The sequence below is a fragment of the Camelus dromedarius genome, chromosome 24 (genome assembly GCF_036321535.1).
Source record: "Camelus dromedarius isolate mCamDro1 chromosome 24, mCamDro1.pat, whole genome shotgun sequence".
NCBI lineage: Eukaryota > Metazoa > Chordata > Mammalia > Artiodactyla > Camelidae > Camelus > Camelus dromedarius.
In genome coordinates, this window is record NC_087459.1 from 11,632,719 (window position 1) to 11,653,990 (window position 21,272).

General features: G+C 46.9%; 1 long non-coding RNA gene and 1 pseudogene across 1 annotated transcript in view; both read left to right on the forward strand.

Moving 5' to 3' along the window:
- The window catches only part of LOC135319199 (uncharacterized), a 45,073-nt gene that overhangs the window by 19,359 nt on the left and 4,442 nt on the right, over positions 1-21,272 (forward strand). The gene's annotated exons all lie outside the window — the stretch shown is intronic.
- LOC135319252 (death-inducer obliterator 1-like) lies at positions 12,550-16,276 on the forward strand (annotated as a pseudogene).

Genomic DNA, 21,272 nt, shown 5'->3' on the forward strand with positions numbered 1-21,272 from the left:
CAAGCACAAATCATCTCCCCAAGCCCACGTCATCTCCCAAAGCCTGCATCATCTCCCTGAGCCCACAGCATATCTGCAAGACTGCTTCATCACCCCAAGGCTGAGTCATCTCCCACAGTAAAATCATCTCCCCAAGCCCACATAATATCTCCCACCCACATCTCCCCAAGCCCGCATCATCTCCCTAAGTCCGCAACATCTCCCCAAGCCCAATCATCTCCTGAAGACCAATCATCTCCCCAATTCCGCATCATCTCCCCAAAGAAGCATCATCTCAACAAGCCCACATCATATCCCCAAGCCCGCATCATCTGCCCAAGCCTGCATCATCTCCCTAACTCCAATCATCTCCCCAAGCCACATCATGTCCGTTAGCCCAATCATCTCCCCAAGCCCGCATCATCTCCCCAAGCCTACATCATCTCCCCAAGCCCTCATCATCTTCCCAAGCCCACATCATCTCCCCAAGCCCGCATCATCTCCCCAAGCCCAATCATCTCCCCAAGCCAAATCTCCCGAAAGGCGCATGTCACCTCAAGCCCACAGAATTTCCCAAGCCCCCATCATCTAGCCGAGCTTGTATCGTATCCTCAAGCTGGCGTAATATCTGCAAGCCTGCATCATTTACACGGGCCCGCATCTTCTCGCCAAGCCAACATGATCTCCCCAAGCTCACATCATCTCCCTGAGCTGAAATAGTCTCCCCGAGCCCGCATCATCTCCCCAAGCCCGCATCGACTCCCCGAGCCCGCAACATGTTTCCAGCCCCACATGTCCCCAAGCTGACCTCAACACCCTAAGCCCACATCATGTCCCCAAGCACAAATCATCTCCCCAAGGCCGCATGATCTCCCAAGCCCTCGTCATCTCCCAACGCCTGCATCATCTCCCTGAGTCCACAGCATATCTGCAATACCGCTTCATGACCCCAAGCCCGAGTCATCTCCCACAGTCCAATCATCTGCCCAAGCCCACATCATCTCCCCAAGCCCACATCAACTCCCCGAGCCCACATCATCTTTCCAGGCCCATATGTCCCCAAGCCGACCTCAACACCATAAGCCCGCATCATGTCCCCAAGCACAAATCATCTCCCACATCCTGCACGATATCCTAAGCCCACGTCGTCTACCACAGCCTGCATCATCTCCCTGAGCCCACAGCATATCTGCTAGACTGCTTCGTCACCCCAAGCCCGAGTCATCTCCCACAGTCCTATCATCTCCTCAAGCCCACAAAATGTCTCCCACCCACATCTCCACAAGCCAGCATCAACACCCCAAGCCCGCAACATCTCCCCAAGCCCGCATCATCTCCCCAAGCCCGCATGATCTCCCCCAGCCTGCATAGTCTCGCAAAGCACACATAATCTCCCCAAGCACACATCATCTCCCCAAGCATAATCATCTCCCCAAGTCCGCATCAACTCCCTAAACCCGCATCAGCTCCCTAAGCCCAATCATCTCCCGAAGCCCGCATCATCTCCCCGAGCCCGCATCATCTCCCCAAGCCCGCATCAACTCCCTAAGCCCAATCATCTCCTGAAGCCCGCATCATTTCCCAAGCCCGCATCATCTAGCCGAGCCTGTGTCATGTCCCCAAGCTGGCATAATATCTGCAAGCCCGCATCATTTACACAGGCCCACATCATCTCCCCAAGCCAACATGATCTCCTCAAGCTCACATCATCTCCCCAAGCCCGCATCATCTCCCTGAGCACACAGCATATCTGCAAGACTGCTTCATCACCCCAAGCCCGAGTCATCTCCCACAGTAAAATCATCTCCCCAAGCCCGCATCATCTCCCCAAACAAACATCTCCCCAAGCCCACATCATCTCCCCAAGCCCAATCACCTCCCCAAGCCCACATCTTCTCCCCAAGCCCGCATCATCTCCCCAAGCGCAATCATCTCCCCAAGCCCGCATCAACTCCCCACGCCTGCAGCGTGTTTCCAGCCCCACATGTCCCCAAGCCGACCTCAACACCCTAAGCCCGCATCATGTCCCCAAGCACAAATCATCTCCCCAAGCCCGCATGATCTCCCAAGCCCTCGTCATCACCCAAAGCCTGCATCATCTCCCTGAGTCCACAGCATATCTGCAAGACCACTTCATGACCCCAAGCCCGAGTCATCTCCCACAGTCCAAGCATCTGCCCAAGCCCACATCATCTCCCTAAGACCAATCATCTCCCCAAACCCGCATCATCTCCCTAAGACCAATCATCTCCCCAAGCCCGCATCATCTCCCCAAGCCAAATCTCCCGAAAGGCACATTGTCACCTCAAGCCCGCAGAATTTCCCAAGCCCCCATCATCTAGCCGAGCTTGTATCTTATCCTCAAGCTGGCATAATATTTGCAAGCCCGCGTCATTTACACAGGCCTGCGTCTTCTCCCCAAGCCAACATGATCTCCCAAGCTCACATCATCTCCCTGAGCCTGCATTGACTCCCCAAGCCTACATCATGTTACCAGGAACACATGTCCCCAACCCGACCTGACCACCCAGAGCCTGCATCATGTCCCCAAGCACAAAAAATCTCCCCAAGCCCACGTCATCTCCCAAAGCCTGCATCATCTCCCTGAGCCCACAGCATATCTGCAAGACCGCTTCATCACCCCAAGCCCGAGTCATCTCCCACAGTAAAATCATCTCCCCAAGCCCGCATCAACTCCCCAAGCCCGCATCATGTCCCCAAGCCCACATCATCTCCCCAAGCCTACATCTCCCAAAAGGCACATCATCTCCCCAAGCCCGCATCATCTGCCCAAGCCCTCATCATCTCCCTAAGCCCAATCATCTCCCCAAGCCCGCATCATCTCCCCAACTCCAATTATCTCCCCAAGCCGCATCATCCGTTAGCCCAATCATCTCCCCAAGCCCTCATCATCTCCCCAAGCCCACATCATCCCTCCAAGCCCACATCTTCCAAAAGGCACATCATTTTCCCAAGCCTGCATCATTTGCCAAGCCCGCATCATCTAGCCGAGCCTGCATCATCTTCCCAAGTCGGCATAGTATCTACGAGCCTGCAGCATTTACGCACGCCCATGTCATCTCCCGGAGCCGCATCATCTCCCCACGCAAACTTCTCCCCAAGCCCACATAGTCTCCCGAAGCCCACATAATCTCCCCAAGCACAAATCATCTCCCCCAGCCCGCATGATCTCCCAAGCACACACCGTCTACCAAAGCCTGCATCATCTCGCTGAGCCCACAGCATATCTGCAAGACTGATTCATCACCACAAGCCGGAGTCACCTCCTACAGTCCAATCATTTCCCTAAGCCCACATCATGTCTCCAACCGACATCTCCCCAAGCCCGCAAATCTACCCAAGCCCACATCATCTCCACAAGGCCACATCATCTCCCCAAGCCCGCATCATCTGTCCGAGCCCGCATCACCTCCGTTAGCCCAATCATCTCCCCAAGCCCGCATCATCTCCCCAAGCCACATCATCTCCCTAAACCCAATCATCTCCCCAAGCCCACATATCTCCCCAAGTCCACATCATATCCCAAAGCCAACATCATCTCCCCATGCCTGCATCATCTCCCTAAGCCCATTCATCTCCCCAAGCCCACATCATGTCCCCAAGCCCATTCATCTCCCCAAGCCTGCATCATCTCCCTAAGCCCAATCATCTCCTGAAGCTCGCATCATCTCCCCCAGACAAAATCTCCCAAAAGGCACATTATCTCCCCAAGCACGGATCATTTCCCAAGCCCGCATCATCTAGCCAAGCCTGTGTCATGTCCCCAAGCCAGCGTAGTATCTGCAAGCCTGCATCATTTAAACAGGTCCGCATCATCTCCCCAAGCCCACGTCATCTCCCTGAACCCGTATCGTGTCCCTGACCCAGTGTCATGTCCTCGTGCCCACGTCATATCAGTGAGCCCAATTCATGTCTGCGAGCATGAAAAATGTCTGCAAGCCCAAGTCATCTCCCTGAGCCGGTGTCATGTACTTGAGTCCGCGGCATGTCCCCGAGCAGACACCATATCAGGGAGCCCACATCATCTCCACAAGTCCAGGTCATCTCCCTGATCCCGTGTCATCTCCCCAAGCCAACATCATCTCCCCAAGTCTGACTCATCTCTCCAAGCCCACATCTTTCCAAACCCACATCTTCCCAAGCCCACATCAGCTCTCCAAGTCCATGTCATCTCCCTGAACCTCTGTTGTATCTCCGAGCCGGCGTCATGTCCCAGAGCCCTTGTCGTGTCAGTCAGCCCACATCATGTCCACAAGCCTGAAAAATGTCTGCGAGCCTGCATCATCTTCCCCAGCCTGTGTCATGTCCCCAAGCCCACATCTCCTCAAGCCCGCATCATCTCCCCAAGCATAAATCGTCTCCCTAAGCCCAATCATCTTCCCAAGACCGCATCATCTCCCCAAGGCCAATAATTTCCCCAAGCCCACACCATCTCCCCAAGCCCGCATCGTCTCCCCAAGCCTGCATCGTTTCCCCAAGCCAATCATCTCCCCAAGCCCACATAATTTACCAAGCCCCCATCATCTAGCCGAGCCTGTATCATGGTCCCAAGCCGGCGTAGTATCTGCAAGCCCGCATCATTTGCACAGGCCCGCATCATCTCCCCAAGCCAACATGATCTCCCCAAGCTCACATCATCTCCCCGAGCCCACATAGTCTCCCCAAGCCCACATAATGTCTCCCACCCACATCTCCCCAAGCCTGCATCATCTCCCGAAGACCAAAAGAGGACACAGGCTGAAAGAGGACGTGAAAATTGTCCAAAAAGACAGAGCTGGTAAAGGGTAGAGATGGTCCTCCCACCTTGGCTCAGAGGTGAAGCATGATATAAGAGCAGAGTTACCCCTGACTCTACTGGCTGTTACGTTATTTCCTCAGCAAGAAAAACATCATTATCTGTCTTTCCTGTTCATCATAAAACTGAATAAAAACAACACCTCGTAGCGTGGCCATGATCACGTGACCAATTTACTGCCTCTCTGATGATTTTGATGACTAGGGAGTAACTGGCTTATAACACATCGTCCCTCCCCAAACCTTTGGCTAACGATAGGAATTTATTGCCATCAAGTCTTTACGGTCAGTGCAAGGTTCTAGTTTACTTACTTGGGCTCTGGCTTACTGTGCTGCAGTGGGCGATGTGCGTTTCCCCTCCTTGGATCGGAGATTAAGTATGAGCTGAGGGAAGGCCACTAAGCGTAAGGAGGCCTCAGGGACAGGGCAGAAGCATCGACATCATCCCTGCCTTCAGGGAACATCCATGGTAGCTGGACCCAGGGGCGCTTGAAAGAAACAAGACAATAAGAAATTAACTGCTGAATTGTGAAGAATAGGCTAGATTTGCAAAGTGTAGGAGTCTGAACAGAAATGAACTGCCTGGTGGAGGGTCACAAGTCCAGGAGACGCCAAAAGTTGGTATTTCCTTTCACGAACTCACCACTGGAAGGTGGCCTTTAGCTGATGATCCCAACTCTGGTGTGAATTAGACATTGAATAGTGAGCAGCTTCTGGATGACAGGTATTATGTGAGCAGAACTCTCCAAATACCAACCTGTAAACCAGAATGAAATGTGTTAAACTTAAATGAAAAATGTAATTGTCCAAGGTTCTGATCTGACAAAGAGGCAAATAAATAACAATTGGCGGTTTTGTATGTGGTGTATGTGATGTGGGGACCAGTGCGTCATCACAAAGTGGCTGATAAATGAAGGCTAGTCTCACAACGTGTAGAGAAGTGAGGCGTCGCAGGAGGCGGAGAAAGATTGTGGAGTCCCGGTGGCGGCTGGAATCCTCTGGGTTATGTTAATGAGGGCCTGAAATCATGGGGTTTCAGTATGAAGAGAGGAAATAGACTGACATCTTTGGAAATGAACAACAGTATTTGCACTCACAACTTATGGGCCAGGCTGGGTGTGATAAGGGAGGACTAGTCAGAGACCACTTCATAACTCATTAATCTCCTGTTTAACAAAGCAGGTGGGGAGAGCTAGAAAGCCTTAGCTACAGTTCTGCTCGTTACTTCCTTGAGAGAGGTAAAATGTTTAGTCAAAGAGAATGATTGATAGTAAAAATAAGGCTGGAGATTTACTGGAGAATATGCGAATACTGCTTTACAGTCCTTTATTCAGTCCAGTGACCACTCCTGAGGCTGAGATATATAAGTATGTCTCCTAACTTGGAGACAGATTTCAAAATGAAATAGTGAGATTCCTTAACCACAGAATTCAAACACAGCGAGTTGCATAACCAGTATTAAGCTAGTGTGCCAAGTGTCTACGGCAGATCAGAGTGCTCACTGTGGTAACGGTTAGCATGTGAGAAAATGAAGGATGATTCACATCATAATGAATTTCTAAAAAAATAGTGTCTAATTTATTACTCTGAAGAATTCAAAGTCCAGTGTCCTCATTTTTTAAAAGCCACTCGCAGTTATTTTTGAGAAAGTCAGTCATGCTTGTAGTAATGTGAATAGCCAGAATCAGAGAAAGAAGAGGAAAAAACTTTCAAGAGTATAAATATTAGTTATATAGGATTATTGCAAGACCACATGTAGAATCATGACTATTTGGTTACTTACTCTGCATATATTTGTATAGAAATATGTATGTTAGCATATATGTATCTGTAAACTCACTCACCCAGTTATCCACCCACCCACCTACCCATCCATCCATCCATCCACCCACCCATCCATCCACCCGCCCACCCATTCAACCATCCATCACTCAACAGTCATTTAGTCCTTACTATGCATGAACTAAATGCCATGGGAAATAGTGGGAATAAAAAGATTATTAGATGGAGCCCTGGCCTCCATAAAGCACTGAATAGTAAGGGGGTAGGCATGCAAAAGATATAACTGAAAATTGTAATGGGTGTGGTGCAGACATGCTGGAAAAGCTTGCGCCTTTTTGCCTGTGGGACTCACAGACAGTCTGAGAAGATCCTATTCAGCTGGAATCTGCAGGATACGTGGAATTGTGCCAAGTGAAGTGGTGGAGCAAATACTTCTGGCAACATGGAGGCGGCATCAATCAACTTTTAAATCACTGAGCGCAGGACCCATTGTTTTAGAGGAGTCATTAGGCAGGTTTTAAGTGTATCCAGTGAAACGTTCCACCACATGTGCTTGGAACCCGTTAGTCATAACTTGGAGATATAAAATGCGTTCTTGGCCTATGACAGGAATATTATTGCTGGATTGCTGCTCTGAAAGAGGTGACCATATTCACTATCTGGTGAAATGTGCAGTCTCTCCCGGGTTAGGTCCACAGACGACTTAAGCCCTGAGTAGCCCACAATTACTCAGGTGCCCAAAGGCCCACAGTCGGACTGGAAAGTTGTCCGTGTCATGATATCCCTACAGTTTGCAGAGGGTGGGGGCAGGGAGAGGTTGCACATTGCCTTCAACTCTCACTTTCTCGTGTAGTTTGAAGGACTTCAGTTCTCATGTCAACCCAATGGAATGAATGGGTCAGTGTTCCTGCCTTAGTGTCACATACCAGAGGCCAGGGACTTGGAGACTGAAAAAAAAAAAAAAAGGAAAAAAGAATAGAAATGCAGCCCCTGCCTTCCAAGAGCTTATGTTCTAAGCTCGTGTCTTATGCTAATACAGTATTACAAAGACATTTCATGGGTAATTTCTTTATATTTTAAATTCTCGTATTTCTTTATATTTAAAATTCTAAATAAATGAAAATATCAACAGCTGTCATTGAAACCAGGGAACATAAATTGCTCTAAGTGCCTACTTGTCAGACATCAGTTTTGCCTATATGTGGGGTGATTACCACAGCTTTTCAGATAAGTTTCTGAACTATCTGAAACTATTCTATTTGGTTCTATTAAATTTCCAAAGTCATATGAATAGGAGGTTTTTCACACTAGCACAGGATCTGGTCCTTACCTAATTTATATGATTTTCTTCTTTAAGATGAATACAATTAAGAAGTGAAATGCATGATTGATTCTTGACATTTTCAGAGAGGAAACTGAGGCTTACTGGAATAAGTAGGTAGATAAAAATCTCTGAATATATGCATGGAAGTTGGGGTGAGTGGAGGGATAAATTGGGAGTTTGGGATTTGCAGATACACACTACTGTAAGTAAAATAGGTAAACAAGTTTATACTGTATAGCACAGGGAACTACATTCAATATCTGTAATAACCCATAATGAAAAAGAATATGAAAAGGAATACATTTATATGTATAAATGAATCACTATGCTGTATGCTGGAAATTAATATATCCCTGTAAATCAACTATATTTCAATAAAAAAAGAAAACCAAAGAAATTAAGGGGGAAAAAAGCTATTCTGCCCCTTCTGTCACAGGGTGAGAAATCTAAGAGAAAACATTGGAGCAAAAGAGGAAACGGGTGGGGAGGGTATAACTCACTGGTAGACTGTGTGCCTAGCATGCATGAGGTCCAGGGCTCAGTCCCCAATACCTCCATTAAATAAATAAGTAAATAAATAAACTAGTGACCTCCCCCTTCAAAAAATAAATAAAATAAAAACAGAATAAATCTATAAAAAAAACTTTTAAAAAAGCATGCAAACTAACAAAAAATAAAGTTAAAACTAAAACAATTTTTAAAAAGAAATGCAGAAACACAGTGAATGATACATTTGAAACTGCTGAGAAGGGCAGAGTCTTCTGGGAGCCCAGGAACCTCCTAAGGGCTTGGGTAGGAATCCTGGTCATTGGAGCCCCTGGAGGGGGTCATTTTACCAGGATGAGGAAAGAAATACAGAGCAAGGGGAACATTTTAAAAGTGAGATGAGGAGAAGACAACAAACGGGGGACCTCAGTCGCCCGGCCTCAGGAGTGGTGCCCAGGGCGGTGGGTGCAGCCACATGGGTGAGGAGCCCAGGATTTCTTTCCCTTTTCATGCTGCAAAATATGAAGTCATCAACTTTGCAGGACTTACCAGACTGACCCAACCACCCAGCAATCTGAAATGTTTCCTTGAATCTGAAGATTTCTGTTTAGTTTCCTGAGAAATGACAGTCTTCTCTGGGTTTTTTTTTTATTATTATTATTATTTTTTTTTTTTTTTTGCCTTTGGCCTCATTCTGTAATCAGGTTGTGAAGAAGGGATCATCCCACAGATCCCATAAATCTTTAGTCACTGGAAATAAAAGTGGTGACCCTGGAAAAATTCAAAGATCGATGGTTTCAAAATTGCTAAGTAAAGTTAAAAAAAGTTTATCCCATCTTTACGTAATTGAGTTTCTGGAGTTTACATTTTAAAAAGTGTTTTTATGGTATTCCAAGAGGTTAATTATGTAGATTGATACCAAACATCCTTAAAGTAAATACATGTGTACTTTTATTTCATTTCATAAAAAGGAAAGTGGTATAAGCAGAATTTTAACTATCCTACCTATACGGTAAATATTTATACCCTAAATACACACAGGTATATATGTGTATTCACATGTGTGTGGGGGCATATGCACACACATATATGCATGTTTCTATATAGCGATCACTGAGGAAAAGACAGAAAAAGCAAACAAGATCACAGTAAAATTCCATTTCTATGAGTTCAACAACAAAGGTGAGTGAAAAACTAGAAAGTCTAGAAAATGGATAGAATTTTCGTTAAATAAAAAAAAGGATAGAATTTTCATTAGATGATAAAAACTTCCATTAATTAAGCATCTTCTTTATGCCTGATTCCATCCTACTGTCACTTCCTGGAGCCCCTCCGACTGGTGTATCTGATGAGGGATGAGAATATATTTCTTAGCAGAAGAGTCAGGGTGGGGAGCTCAGCGGTAAAGCGTGTGCTCAGCGGGCTCAAGGTCCTGGGCATGATCCCTGGGTTCAACCCCCAGTACCTCCATCAAGTAAATAAAGAGGCAGGTGACATGCATGGCAAATGAGTTCCAGAATGTGCTTTTGTTGTCCAAGGAATGACTTGGCTACACGGCATGTGAGAGAGAGAAAGGGTTTGGTCCTGATGGCCCACACTGCTGTCTGCAGAGCTATGGGTCTGTCTCCACGTTTACCCGTCGGCACTTGGGAGAGCTTTGTGAAAGGAGCACAGTTAGGCGGAGGGGAGGGGGCTTCGCCTCCCCTGGGGGGCTTGCAGCTTCTCCCAGCCTGGGGCAGCCTGGTCAGAGGCGCGTGAGGGGGCTCCATTGGTCCATTTGCTCCCCTCCCATGACTGTGTGTTTTCCCTGGCTTCATGACACACTGGTATTTACTGCTTGGTTTCCGTGGACACCTCCTGTAGAAAATGATGGTATTTGCTGTTAACAGTGCCCCACAAACCTTGGAAAACAATAAAATTTTCTGGAAAATGTGGTAGTAGGTGCGTTCTAGTTATCTGTTCTGTGTTGAAGCTGTTTTTTGTTGTTTGTTTATTTTTTTCTACATGACTGTACACATCATAGGAAATACGATTTGGTTCTTAAACCAGAAAAAAAAGCTAAGATTAAAAAAAAAAACCTTCTGGACGATGTAGTTCAGGACTTCATTTTGCCAAAGAAGAACCTGACGTCTCGGGCTGTTTTATATCGAACAGCTTTACCCTTAAAATAAGCAGCGCAACAGTCAGGATTGAAGGGCCCTGCCCACTGTCTGTGTCTGGCAAAGTACCAGCCCACGGGTCTGTTCTTACTGATTCTGAGTAATAACTTTGAATCATGAATGATGCTGGATGAAGTGGGGAGGCTCCTTCTCTGACCCCCAGAACAGAGCAAACTCTTGTTCTCTGTGACAGGGAGGGGGAGTGGGGCTTCGGCCTCTAAGCAGGACTTAGGGAGAGGCCAGAGGTGGACCCCGGAGGAGTTTCCAAGACTCCACCTCTGTATTCACAGTGTCTCCACTTTGCCATCCCCTCCACCCTGGGGAGAAGCTCAGAGTCTGGGCCGGCGTGACCAATGGGCTAGAGGGGACCTGCTCCAAAGACATCTGTGGGTTTCAGAGTGGGCATTTCCCCAACAACAAATTCATCTCTGTGTACACAGGGCAGCACTCACCAGTGGCAGGGGAGCAACTGCCAGGTGCTTGTAAGAGTAGCCACCCCAAGGGCGGGGCAGGGCCAGCCAGCTCTGGGAGGTAGGCGGGGCTCTAGTCCAAGTGGGACAAAGGGACTGTGTCCCCCTCACTGACCAACCAGTCAAGCTCTGCCTTGAGAGCTGGACGCTGATTGTCCGGGAAGGCCAGAGAGAAGAGGGCCTCCAGGCTCGCGCACAGAGCTGTACACATAACGCTGGCCAGCCCCCTTCTGCAGGACGCATTCCTCGTAGCAGTGTCGGAGCGAGCGGCCCAGTTTGCCGTAATTCGCGGCGGGCCGGTTCTTCTGGACGCCCCAGAGCCTGGCGACCTCCTCAGGCTCAGTTAGTTTGAGCCCCACCCCCTGCCGGTCCCGGGAATGGAGTGGGCATCCGTCGGGATACGTTATTAACATGCAGAAATCAGTTACATGTCTCTACACCATCGATGAAGTATCAGGAAAGGAAAGGAAGGGAAAGAAACAATAGCTTTTAAAATCGCATCCAACAACTGTCGGCGGTGCCCGGAAAACAAGCCAGTACGCAGGGTACCCGGGGCTGCTGCTGCCTTGCTCTGGCCCTGCCGCCCCGCACCCAACCTCCGGCCCTCAGTGAGTCGGTGCGACAGCCGGGCCCGGGGCGTGCTCGGGACCCCCAAGGCTCCAGCACAGACACCTGGGCCTCAGAAATGGGAGCTTGCGCAAAGCGCTGATGGTCCCACAGGGGAAGCTCATGGATGGGGCTCTCTGCCGCCCCTTGACTACGAAGAAGTGAGTCTCTTATAAGAAGCATATAGATAGATCTCATTTTCTTATCCAGTCAGCCACCCTATATCTTTTGATTGTAGCATTTAGTTAATTGACATTTAAAGTGATTATTGATTCCTGAGGTAAGCTTGCATTGCCATAAACTTCCCACTTAGGACTGATTTGCTGCATTCCATAGGTTTTTGGATCCTTGTTTTTTTGCTCTCATTTGTCTCAAGTATTTTTTAAAATTTCCTCTTTGATTTATTCAGTAATCCATTGGTTGTTTAGTAGTGTATTATTAAACCCCACGTGTTTGTGCTTTTCACATTTTTTTCCCCTTGCAATTGATTTCTAGCCTCATAGCATTGTGGTCAGAGTAGATGCTTGATTTGATTTCAGTTTTCTAAAATTCACCAAGGCTTGATTTGGGGGTCAAGCATGTGATCTATTTTGGAGAATGTGCCACGCGCATTTGAAAAGAATGTGTAATCTGCTGCTTTTGGATGGAATGCCCTACACATGGCAGTTAGGTCCATCTTATAATTTAAAGAATTTTAAATACCTTGCATTTGTACTCTCCTCTCCTCACAATTACTATTTTAAATATATTTTACAGCTAATTGTTTTGTGTATTCCTTAACTGCTTATTGTGGATAGAGGTGATTTTACTACTTTTGTCTTTTAACCTCCATACTAGGTCTTTTAACCTTTCTAGTTTTACTACTAGGTCTTTCAGTCTCCCTCCTTTTGGGTCCATCTCCTAGAGTAATGAAAATAAAAATAAATACATGGAACCTAATAAACTGAAAGGCTTTTGCACAGTAAAGGAAACCATGAACAAAATGAAAATCGCCCCAAGGGCCATTTGGAATTATGTTGGCAAACTCAGATCTTCTGTGTCTAAGGAGCTGGGCCTGATCTGGTTTCACCCCGCGACGGAGGAGGAGGTGGCCTCTGTCCCTCTCCTCCTGTCTTAGCAGCCGTGGCCACTTCGGCTGACGTGGTCGCTAACAATAGCAGGCATGTCAAGGACCTCTACCCAATCCTGCTAAGCACCCTTTGACTCCATTCCATCCAAACTCTTGCCCTTTGAGGGACCAGGTCTTGAGTCACCATGTCCAATCAAAATCCTTGGGTTAGTAATCTGTCAACAAAATCAAATGTCCTTCAGATACTGGAGAATCGGACAGGAGACCTCAGACTGAAGAAGAAACAGACACTCCCATTTATCCCAAGGTGCCCAAGGCCCTGTTGCCTGAAAAGAAACTCCCCAAGTATCAGCTGTGCTCTGGGGACACGGCTGTCAGCACACCCTCGGGGTCTCCTCGCTCTTCCAGAAGTATTAGGTCTTCGGTGTTAAAACCACTGTTGTCCTTCAAACCAGGAGCCACAAACTCCATGACAGCATCACCTGCCTCAGCAAGAGTCACCTCAGTCACTTCCTCTGTCACGTCCTCTACTTCAAAAACAGCGTCGCCCTTGGAACATATCCTGCAGACTCTCTGGGAAGAAGCTGTCAGGCCACCCCCACCCCCACCCCCAGCAAGGAGGATGCAGAGTCCGCCCCGGCCTCCCACCAAGACTCCAGGGCCAAGGCCAACAGTGAGCTGCCACCCATCGTCCAGCAGTTTGGTCAGTTCTCAAAAGACAAGGTCTAGAGGAAGAGGAAGATGACAGACCATATGACCCCGAGGGAGGGTACGGTCCCGTGAGAGCCTTCCACACTCAGCTGGGTGACTGGGGGCAAAGGCAGGACGCGGAAAAGGCCTCTGAGTTGGCAGAGCGGGAGGAGGTGGCCTATGACCCAGAGGACCAGACGATTTTAGCAGAAGCTGAAGTGACCATCCACGGTGTGCCCAACAGAATGTGTGCGGACAAGCACGGCTCGGGCACGGGGAAGCCCACTGGCTTCACCACCAGCATTTCTGCCCCCTCCGTGGCTGAGAAGGAGAAGATGACAGGGGAACTCAACAAGCAGGTCGAGGAGCAGAAGAGACAAGTGCAGGAGCAGGGGGCAGCTCTCAGTTAGCAGAGGGCCACTTCTCCCTGTCGGAGGCCCTCATGTCGTCACCCCCAAAGGCGTCGCTGCCCTGGGCCCAGCTGTTTCCGCAGGAGCAGCAGCCTGTGGGCCGGCCGGCCGCGCCCCCTCCACCAGCCAGGGGCCGGCCCGACAACGCCCGGGCGCAGCAGTCAGGGCCCTCGGCAGGCCTGACGGTTGGTTGGCCCCGGAGAGCAGCGAGAGCAAGAGCGAAGCCGCCCCAGAGCCCCCCGCCACCCCGCCAGCCGGAGAAGGGCCCAGAGGGGCCGGGCTGGCCCAGGAGGAGCCAGAGTCAGCCCGTCCCCGGTGGGCTCCTGGCGGGGAGGCCCAGCCGCCCACGCGGGAGCGCTCAGACAGCCCGGGCCAGCAGCCCGCCCAGAGCGTGACGCCTGCCGCCGGCCTGCGAGGTGCTGCCGCGCACTCCCCGGAGCGCCTCCCTCCAGCCTCCCCCGCCCCCCCACCCCCGCCGGGAAGGGATCAGGAAAGGCCCCTTGGCTCCTCTCAGTACAAGGATCCAAGAAACGCTGCTTGCTGCAAAAAGTGACCTCCCAGCAGCTGACACTGAGGGAGACAGAGAGCCACAACCCAGGCCTGGCGAGCAGGCCGGCGCGTTCCCCCCACCCGCCCAGACAGGAGGGCCGCCTCCGGCCCAGTTCCAGGGCCAACGGGACCCGCACCACGCGCCCTTTCAGGATGGCAGGCCTCTGCGGCTCCGGCTTCCCAGGACCACGAGGGCCAGCCCCTCCGTTTCCGGGAAGAGAATATAATTTCCAGTAAGGACGGGCCAAGAGGAGGGCACCGCTGGCCACCTTCAGGCCACAAAAGGGGCCCATCCCTTCCTTGTTCTCTGGGTCACACGGGCCGCCTCCCTAAGCTGACACCAGGGGCCCCTCCCTCTCTCATCTTGCGTGCCCAGAGGAGCAGCACCACCAACACTGGAAGAACACAAACACCCACCCAGAGCGAGGAAAGGGAATTCCAAGACCCCCGTATAGCGAGGCCGAGGCCGCAGGCCCTCCTGCTCAGTTTGAAGGCCTGAAACAAGCCCAGGTGGTGGGAAACAGGGCTATGGCCTCTTTCCAGTTTGGACTCCAAAGAAGGCCTCTGCTGTCTCAGTTTAAAAGACCCCGGGGGAGGCCCTCCTCCCTCTCAGTTCCGAGGCCAGGGAGGACCATCCCCCTCCACTTTGTGGGCCCAAGAGGGCCACATTCGAGCCAGTTTGAAACTGCCCAGGGTCCCCACCCCAACTGGTTTGAAGGGTCTAGAGGCCAAGCACCAAATTTCATGCCGGTACCCAGGGGAATGCAGCCTCCTCAGTTTGAAAAGCAGAGTCAATTCACTGCTCAGATTTGCAAAACAGAGGGCACCGGCACCCCCTGCAGTTTCGGGGTCCACCCCTTTTCCTGAGAAGAGTGAGCCGGCGCCCCGTCATTTCCACATCCAGGGCCAACCCCCCCCCCCCCCGTCCCCGCCCCGCGAGAAGCCGAAGCCTGCTGGCTGCCGGAGCCACCCAGCCAAGCACCCCCGCCCCCTCCGCCCCACCCCCGCCAGCGCAGGAAGAACAGGTGGGACGAGGCCGGGCCGCCCCCCCGCCCTCCTCTCTGGAGGCCGAGGGGCAGTGGGCTCCCGCGACTTTCGCGAGGGCAAGGCCCACGAGTACCGGAACCAGGCATTCGAAGGGCGGCCAAGGGAGCGGCTCGAGGCCGGGCCCAAGGAGAAGCCCTTGGAGGAGCCTGAGGCACCGCCGCCGGACAGTCGTCGGGGCCCAGCCCTCGGGGACCGCAGGCAGGAGCGCGAGCTCGGGAATGCTGGGGGCGGGAGCGGGCGGAACCTGGAGCAGGAGCGGGACTGGGACCGCGGCCGCGAGTGGGACCGACACCGCGACAAGGATGCCGGCCGCGAGTGGGACTCGGGTCGCGAGCGGAGCTAGAACCGAGACCGCGGCCGCGATTGGGACCGACACCGGGACAAGGATGCCGGCCGCGAGTGGGACTCGGGTCGCGAGCGGAGCTAGAACCGAGACCGCGGCCGCGATTGGGACCGACACCGGGACAAGGATGCCGGCCGCGAGTGGGACTCGGGTCGCGAGCGGAGCTGCAACCGAGACCACGACCGCAGGCGCGACCGGGAGAGGTCCCGCAGCATGGACCGCGACCGCGACCGCGACCAGGCCTGTGAGCGGGAGCGCGGCGGCAAAGGGACCACCGCTGGAGCCAGCAGCGTCCCCCGGGACCTCAAGGCTGAGGCCTGGACGCCCAGACCTAGGGCCGTGGGCTCGAGATCCGGGCTCACAAGCGGGTTCAACAGGGGGTTTTTGAAAGAGCTCTGAACTCAGGCTGAATAGAATGTTCTGGACTCCAGAAATGACTCATTTTGTGTATAATGGCTTCTCACAAAATTTCACACCTTTCCAATTCTGATGCTTTAAAAAAAACACACCAAGAACTCAACATTTCCATTAAAAATTACTGAAATGAGTTATCTACAAAAGCATATTGCTTTCTCAGATTCTAAAGTTATCTTTTCTAGTAACTTGACTCGTAAATTGTTTACATTTTTTTTTAATTGAGTTATAGTCAGTTTACAATGAGTGTCAATTTCTGGTGTACAGCAGAATTCCTCAGCCATACATGAATATACATATATTCATTTTCCTGTTCTTGACTTGTAAATTTTAAGGGAAGTTGAGCTTTTAGGACTTGAGCTTTAAGGGAACTCCCAGAGCCATACCTTTCCTGACGTCTTGCCCGTGTTTCTGTTTCCGGAGGCTTTGTCAGTCTCCTGGCGGCGGGCGTCGCTGCGTGTGTGCGCCTGGCTGTGAGAGAGCCATGTTGGGTGTTAGCTCATATCTGGGAGGTTGAGAAACGCAGAACTTACAGGTAATTCTTTCTCTTGTCATAAAGAAATTTGAATTACAAATTCAGCCAGGGAACAAAACACGTTTCCGAGCAAAAGCTCAGTTTTTTTTAAATTGAGTTATAGTTGGTTTACAATGCTGTGTCAATTTCTGGTGTGGAGCACAATTTTTCAGTCATACATGAACATACATATATTCATTTTCATATTCTTTTTCCCTGTGAGCTAACACAAGATCTTGTATATCATCTTACACATTTTTTCAAAAACATGATTAAAAGCAACATCTGAGTAGAAGTTGTTAAATTTTAAAAACAGTTTATTTTAAAAAGGTTTAAATTTTACCACCCTAAAGAGAAAATAAACCAATTAAGTGTACTTTAAAGGGGGAGGTGGGTTTCTTTGATCTGAATAATCAGGAAAGTATTGTTTGTTGAACTTTACCATCTGAGCATTTCTTTCTGTATCCCAGGTAAAGTGCACTAGCTCCAAACTGTTATCAGGTTATAAACTTGCCATCAAAATTGAACAATACTTGTATAAAGGACGAAATGGAAAATAGTGATATTGGCTCAAGAACTACAAACTAGAAAGCTTTTCGCTGTGAAATACAGTACACTGTATTTTCCGAGTACTTAAGTGTGAAGTAGAGAAAACCTAATTTATTTGACTGTACAAAGACACTTTGGTAATTTTTTTTTATATTTTTATAAACTTACTTTTGCAAATGTAAAATTAGAGAATTTCATTTGTTCCTCAGAGTCTATTCCATTGTATATCACTACAGATTTTCACTTTCTGACACAAATGTTTTACGGTATGAGAACAGAGAGAACTTACCCATTTGGGATGATTGGTTATAGACCAGAGTCAGTAGGTTAAATTGCATTAAAGTGGTGTCAGGTCCCAACATGTGACGTGATGTGAAGGTTTTTTTAACATATAAAACAAACTTTTCTAATTTAAATATGACAAATGTAAAAATCATGTGTGTTTCTTTAGGTTTACCTGACAAATTTCTGTAAATTGTATTTTATATTGCAGAGTATTATATCACTGTACATTAAAACATGGACTTCAGAACTTTGTTCCTTGAAGTAGAATAAACATCTACAGAAGGAAAAAAAAAATAGAAAGACAACACAGGTTGGGAGAAAAATATTTGCAAATGATGCAACTGATAAGAGCTTAATCTTGAAAAATATACAACCAGCTCATGCAGCTTAATACCAAAAAACCCCAAACAACCCAATCAAAAAAATGGGCAGAAGACCTAAATAGACCTTCCTCCAAAGAAGGCATTTAGATGGCTAACAGGTACATGAAGAGATACTCAGTGATGCTAATTTTTACAGAAATGCCAGTTGAAACTACAATGAGGTATCACCTCACACCGGTCAGAATGGCCATCATTCAAAAATCTATAAATAAATGCTAGAGAGGGTATGAGGAAAATGGAACCCTCCTTCACTGTTGGTTCTATGTAAATTCGTGCAGCCACTATGAAGAACAGTATGGAGAATTAAAAAAAATAAAGCTAGAGTTATCATATGAGCCTGCAATCCCACTCCTGGGCATGTATCCAGAGAAAACTCTTATTTGAAAAAATAACGTGCACCCCATGGTCATTGCAGCACTATTTACAATAGCCAAGACATGGAAGTAAACGAAATGTTCATTGACAAATGAATGGATAAAGAAGATGTGGTCTATTTATACCATGGAATATTACTCAGCCATAAAGAAGAATGAAATAATGCCATTTGCAGCAACATGGATGGACGTATAGATTATCATATTAAGTGAACTAAGTCAGAGAAAGGTAAATATCATATGATATCACTTAAATGTAGAATCTTGAAAAATGCTAATGAACTTATTAACAAAATATAAATAGACTCATAGACATAGAAAACAAACTTACGGTTACCAAAGGGGAAAGCAAGGGTGGGGGAAGGATAAATTAGGAGTTTGGGATTAACATATACACACTACTATATATTAAATCAATAAAAAACAAGGTTCTAGTATATGGCACAGAGAACTATATTCAATATTCTGTAATAACCTATAACAGAAAAGAATGTGAAAAAGCAAATGTATATATACCTATATATACGTAAACACATCTGAATCACTTTGCTGTATACCTGAAACTAACACATTATAAATTAACTAGACTTTAATAAGAATAAATTTAAACAAATTTAAAAATAATTATTATAGGTATGTACTTATGCCATTTATTTGTTTTAAGTTTGTTGTTGTATTTCTTTTTTTCCCCCCACTGAAGTGTTTTCCCAGGTATTTTTTTTTCTGTTTTGTGTCTGAGTTCTTTTTAAAAAACTGTTTATTGAAGTATAATCAGTTACAATGTGTCAGTTTCTGGTGTACAGCACAACGTCCCAGCCATGGATAGACATACATATGTTCATTTACATATTCTTTTTCATTGAAGGTTATTAGAAGATACTGAATATAGTTCCCTGTGCTATACAAATAATTTTGGTTTTTTAATCTATTTTTATATATAGTTGTTAACATTTGCAAATGTAAAACTCCTAAATTTATCCCTTCCCACTCCCTTTCTCCCAGTAACGGTAAGACTGTATACCAGGTCTGCGAGTCTGTTTCTGATTTGTAGGTGAATTTATTAGTGTCCTCTTTTTTTTTGTTTAAGATTCCACATATGAGAGATATCATGGTATTTTTCTTTTTCTAGTTTACTTCACTTAGAATGATGATCTCCATGTCCGTATATGTTGTTGCAAATGGCATTATTTTGTTCTTTTTTATGGCGGAGTAGTATTCCATTGTATAAATATACTACAACGTCTTTATCCAGTTGTCTGTTGATGGACATTTAGATTGCTTCCATGTCTTGGCTATTGTATATAGTGCTGCTATGAACAGTGGGATACATGTATCTTTTCTAATTAGAATTCCCTTCAAATATATGCCCAAGAGTGGGATTGCTGGATCATATGGTAAGTCTATTTTTAATTTTTTGAGGACTCTCCATACTGTTTTCCATAATGGCTGCACCAAACTACATTCCTACCAGCAGTGTGTGAGGGTTCCCTTTTCTTCATACCCTCTCCAGCATTTATTGTTCATGGGCTTTTGAATAATGCCCATTCTGACTGGTGTGAGGTTATACCTCACTGTAGTTTTGATTTGAATTTCTCTGATAATTAGTGATATTGAGCATTTTTTCATATACCTATTGGCCATTTGTATGTCCTCATTGGAGAATTGCTTGCTTAGGTCTTCTGCCCATTTTTGGATTGGTTTTGTTGTTGTTCTTATTAAGTTATATAAGCTGTTTATATATTCTGGGGATTAAACCTTTATTGTCACATCATTTGCAAGTATTTTCTCCATTCTGCAGGTTGTCGTTTTTCTTTACTTATGGTTTCCTTTGCTGTGCAAAAGCTATTAAGTCTAATTATAGGTTCTATTTGTTAATTTTTGCTTTTATTTCTATTGCCTTCGTAGACTGCCCTAGGAGAACATTGCTAAGATTCACGTCAGAGAATGTTTTGCCTATGTTTTCTTTTAGGAGGTTTACTGTGTATTGTCTTACATTTAATTCTTTAAGCCATTTTGAGTTTATTTTTGTGTGTAGTGTGAGGGAGTGTTCTAACTTCATTGATTTACATGCTGTTGTCCAGTTTTTCCAACACGACTTGCTGAAGAGACTGTCTTTTCTCCATTTTATAGTCTTGCCTTCTTTGTCGGAGATTAATTTACTGTAGATCTGTGTGTTTATTTCTGGGCTCTGTTGTGTTCCATTGGTCCTTATGTCTGTTTTTATGCCAGTGCCACACAGTTTTGATTACTATATAGCTCTGTAGTATTGTCTGAAGTCTGGGAGGGTTATTCCTTCAGCTTCGTTCTTTTTCTCCAGTATTGCTTTGGCAATTCTAGGTCCTTTATGATTCCATATAAATTTTAGGATTATTTGTTCTAGTTCTGTGAAAAATGTCATGGATAACTTGACAGGGATTGCATTAAATCTGTAGATTGCTTTGGGCAGTATGGCCATTTTAACAATACTGATTCTTCTAGTCCAAGAGCATGGGATATCTTTCCATTTCCTTAAGTCATCTTTATTTTCCTTAATCAATGTTTTATAGTTCTCCATGTGTAAGTTTTTCACCTCCTTGGTCAGATTTACTCCTTGGTCAGTATTTTATTGTTTTGGACATGATTTTAAAAGTGATTGTTTCTTTACTTTCTTTTCCTGCTAATTCACTGTTAGTGTAAAGAAATGCAGCTGATTTGTATACGTTAATGTTGTATCCTGCTACTTTGCCGACTGCTTTTGTAGTTCTTCTCTGTCCTTTTCTTCTTTCAGATTCTTGCCTTACGGTTAATTGATTTTCTTTATTGTTATACTTGTGTTTCTCTTGCTTGTTTTTCCATATCTTAATATAGTTTTTTAAACATTTTTGGTTACTGTGTGGTTCATATATGTTGCTCTGTAACGATATCTAATTGTTTTAAACTGATGGTCATTTAGGGTCATATAAGTTCTAAAAGATCTGCTGTTTTACTCCCTCCCCCACTTGTTTTGTTTTTTATTTTATTTTTACATATGAAGATGTAAAAAAT